The following is a 4,589-nucleotide window of genomic DNA, read 5'->3' as shown; positions in this document are numbered from 1 at the left end:
CACAGTGGATAGAGCGTCAGACTGGGATGCAGAGGATATATTATAAAATTAATGACTGCCTTTCTTTTATATGTAACCACAGAGTTGAGAAGTGATAGATATGTGTATTCCAAACTGCCCTCTTCATGTTCCACTTATCTGTCAAGACCGCACCCTTACTGGCCTATCGCCCCTGAGACAGAAGAATTCCAAGAAGCTGACAAGCCGCCCCAAGGAGGGGCTCCAGACACACCAGGACTTTTGATTCAACACCCACATGCTCGAAGCCCCCCAAGGAGGAGCATTCCGGACATACCAGGACTCTTGCCTCAGTATCCCCTCAGGCTCTCCCAAACACTATATAACTCGCCCTTAGTCTGTAACTGGTGCTCTTCTCCCCCAGGAGAAGTGCCCGGCAGGGTTCCTTTCTTCCTTTCAATAAAGCCTGTTACTCTGGTCTTTTGGACTCCCATGGATTCCATCAAGAACCTGCATGTGAATGGCCACAATGGCAGTGGTGGCCCCTGGCCATACAACTGGCATAGTTTGCTGCAGGATTCGGATCAGATTGGTATGGAGCCTCCACCACCCTTAAGCGGTGAAATAGAGAACTGGCTGCTGTTGTGGTTCCCCCTGACTGTCCTTTTGGGGACCATAGGCTGGCTGGTGTTTACAGCCATGCGTAAGGAAACCGAGAGCTCTGTGGAAGAGGCTGCCTGGAACCTGCAAACTAAGCAGAAGGAGCTGGAGCAAGCGTGGGAGAAAGAGATGTGGACCCTGGAGCTGGAGCAAGTGCTGGAGAAGGAAGCACAGCTGTGTGAGGTGCTGATTGCCCTGGACGTTGTGGAGAGCCAGCAGCAGTAAGAGGCTGGGGCTGGGGCTGAGGCTGGGGTGGCAAGGCCCGCGGTGGCAACCCGGGGCTCGAGCCCAGTAGCAGGAGCTGGTGTTTCCAGCTCCTCTTCGGAGCATGAGGAAAATCAGGCTGGAGTTGCGATCCGCAGACTCCAGAAGGTAAACGGCAGCAGCGGCAGTGGGAGGACGGACCCACAGCCCGGGAGCTGGGCTTGCATTGCCGAGTGGCTGCTGGGACAGCGGGGAGTGTCTGCTAAGTTGCTGGTGGGTTCGCTGAGATTTTGGGACAAAGGGGTGGAAATACCGGCTGTCATTGCCACATGCTCCTCCTTGGGACAGCTGAAAAGCTGCCAGGATTTCCAGGATAAGGGAGGAGGCCTGAGGCCCCATGTACATGAACTGATTCCTGGACTGCGACCAGAGCAGGCACTGGCTCCTTTGTTGGATGGACTTAAGGATTTTGGACAATGTGAAATAACCTGATTGGCGGGGGGCGGGGAGGGGGCTTTACTGAAGACCCTCCTGCACCGGGAAGATTTTCATCCAGATGAAGAGAAGCTCCGAGGACATTTTGTGCTTTTGGCAAAGTTATCAGAGACTGGTGAAGTGTGCCTTTGTAATTGTTGAAACTGTATGATTTGTGCTGTTGCTGTAATTTGTGTAATGTGCCTAATTTCCTTGCACAGGAATTACAGTAGTGTGGATTGTGAATAGCAGAGTGAGAAAAAAGCAGTGAGTTGTTGGGCAGATAAATAATTATTTCTCACTCTTATTGTTAAAGATGGCCACTGCCCTCATGTGATACAGCTAATTGCCCTTCTTGCTCGGGAAGGGGCTTGGTTATACTAATGTGTGCTGGAGGAGGGGGCTGTCCCGCCCAAAAGTTTTAAAAGGAGGAGCTAGAAAGCCATTTTGAGGAGAGTGACCACATTCTTATAGAGAGGAAGAGCCCATGGTGTAACAAGGTAGGGAGGCCACCTGGAGGAGGCAGCCAAAATGGCAGAATGGGGAAGGAGAAGCCAGTTTGTGGAAAAGGAGATGGGGAACAGAGGTGAATAAGGCTGGTGAGGTAGAAGCCTTTGATTCTAGGAAAAACTCGGATAAGTCAGTAGCTTTATGAGCACTGAATGAGTGGGTTTTGGAGCCCCGTGTGTTCGTTTTTACTCGCTTGCCGAGTGCGAGTCTAGAATAAAGGAAAATGGACCACTAGTTTTCCGCTCTATTGTTTCTCTACGATCTGTCTAAATTAAATGCGAACCTACACGGGCCAGGTGGCTTTGATGGTGGCTGTGACTACTGGCCTTACAAGCATTAACCCCTAGAAATAACATCTATGCCTCAGTTGTCTTTCAGCTGTAGGCCCAGAAAAGCAGCAAAACCAGACAAGGGATGCCACAGATGACCTCAGGACCAGCTGCATTGACTAATGACCCCTGCCCTGGTGCCTGACCAATCAATGGAGACCATGATCCTACAAGGATACACCTGGAAAGCTGATGAATATTCTATTGAGATCCTCCCCTAAAATTCCCACCCTTAAAATCTCTCAGGATGGGGGGTGGGTCACAGGGGGCACTCTCTCCCTCAGGGAACATGACCGTGCCTTTACACTCCCCCTCTTCTCCCAAGGCGCGTTTTCCTTGCTTCTCTTTCTCCTAAGCTCCAAGGGATTCCACAACCAGGGAAGCAGTGGGCAGGCAGCTTGCCCTGGGTAAACCCCCTGACCCTGTCTCCAAGGCTCTTTTCTCTGACTTTTTTCCTGCACAGCCAGTAAATTCTTCCTTTATTTGCTGCACAGATTTATCTCTTGATTGAATTCTTTCTCTCAAAAGGATAAGAATGGAGGTCTCCTCGTTTTGTCTGTAACATTTTTCTCCCCCTTTAAAAATCAATCAATAAGTAAAACTTAAAAGAGACCCTGACCAGTGGTAGTGCAGTGGATAGTGTTGACCTGGGATGCTAAAGTCCCAGGTTCGAAACACCAAGGTCACGGGCTTGAGTGCAGACAGGATCATCAGGCTGGAGTACCAGCAGGGGGTCGCTGGCTTGAGTGTGGGATTATTCACATGATCCCATGGTCGCTGGCTTGAGCCAAAGGTCTCTGGCTTGAAGCCCATGGTTACTGGCTTGAATCCAAGGTCGCTGGCATGAGCAAGGGGTCATTGGGTCAGCTGGAGGCCCAGATCAAGGCACATATGAGAAGCAATAAATGAATTAACAAAAGTGATGCAACTATGAGTTGATGCAACTATGAGTTGATGCTTCTCACCTCTCTCCCTGTCTCTTTCTCACTCTCACAAAAACAAACAAGAAAGAAACTTAAAAAAAAAAAGTCCACAGATTAATAATGATCTCGACCATGCCTACCTTATAGCCCCATTTCGGACCCATTTCTGCCCTAAAGGTCCCTATTCTCTCTTTAGTCATTCTTTTTTTTTTTTTACAGAGACAGAGAGTCAGAGAGAGGGATAGACAGGGACAGACAGACAGGAATGGAGAGATGAGAAGCATCAATCATTAGTTTTTCGTTACGCGTTGCGACTTCTTAGTTGTTCATTGATTGCTTTCTCATATGTGCCTTGACCACGAGCCTTCAGCAGACCGAGTAACCCCTTGTTCAAGTCAGCGACCCTGGGTCCAAGCTGTTGAGCTTTTTGCTCAAGCCAGATGAGCTCGCACTCAAGCTGGCGACCTTGAGGTCTCGAACGTGGGTCCTTCCACATCCCAGTCCAACGCTCTATCCACTGTGCCACCACCTGGTCAGGCTCTTTAGTCATTCTTAAACCAAAGTCTTTTTCTGGCCTCAGGGCCTTAACACAGGCTCTTCCCCCTGCTTCACACACTTTTCTCTACCAGGTTAACAACTACTTGTCCTTGGGGCTCCAACAAAATATACTGCTCACAAAGATTAGGGGGTATTTCAAAATGGATATGAAGTGATAAATAAAAGAAGCATTTGATATATATTTTTTTATTAAACAAGAACATCAGAAAAGCAAACAAGTCAAAGCAAGTTGTTCAATTATGCAAATGAGACAGTTTTATTTCATTGGTAAAAATGCGCTATACAAAAGGCTGAAAGTACTGGAGTATCTGCACACTCCCTGGTCCCCTACTTTTTGTGAGTAGTGTGTTGTCTCCTCAGCCTGGGTAAGCTCCGGCACAGACCTATATTTTTACCTCGGGAACTTACCACAGCTGGGGTCAGGTTATTGTCTAGTCGCTTCTGTCCTTAAGTGTCTAGTTCCCATCCAAGACCCGGGTCTCCTTCCCGGCTTTCTGTCCAGCCTGCCCCGCGCAGAGCCGGCGCTCCAGACACACTTCGTTCATTGTCAACAAACAGCGCAGCCATGTCTCCTGGCTAGTTCAGAGGAAGGTGCAGATACAGAGCTGAAAGACATGTTTTCTGACACCACAGTACAAGACCAGGTCTCCTATCTTCGGTCAGGTCCTTCTCTAACGGCTTTATTGGGGTGAAATGGTCGTCTCCATTACTTAAGACCAGCGTCACCGTACTAACACGCGGGGAGCGGAACAAGACGCTCCGAACGCCCGTACCCAAGATGGACTGGTTCCGGGCGGGGTACCGGAAGGGGAGTAGACCAGATTCTGGATTGGGACCCCGCCCCCGCCAGCGCCTGAGCCACTTCCGGTCCCGCCCCGCGGCAGGTGGGCTAGAGGGAGTGGCCCTCTGATCTGGGGGAACAGCCAGGGCGGGACTTCCGGCCCTCCGGCTTCTGGAGAGGGACGCGGTTTCC

Source organism: Saccopteryx bilineata, chromosome 1, assembly GCF_036850765.1.
Source record: "Saccopteryx bilineata isolate mSacBil1 chromosome 1, mSacBil1_pri_phased_curated, whole genome shotgun sequence".
NCBI lineage: Eukaryota > Metazoa > Chordata > Mammalia > Chiroptera > Emballonuridae > Saccopteryx > Saccopteryx bilineata.
The sequence above is the reverse complement of the archived record's forward strand: the minus strand, read 5'-3'. Positions refer to the sequence as shown.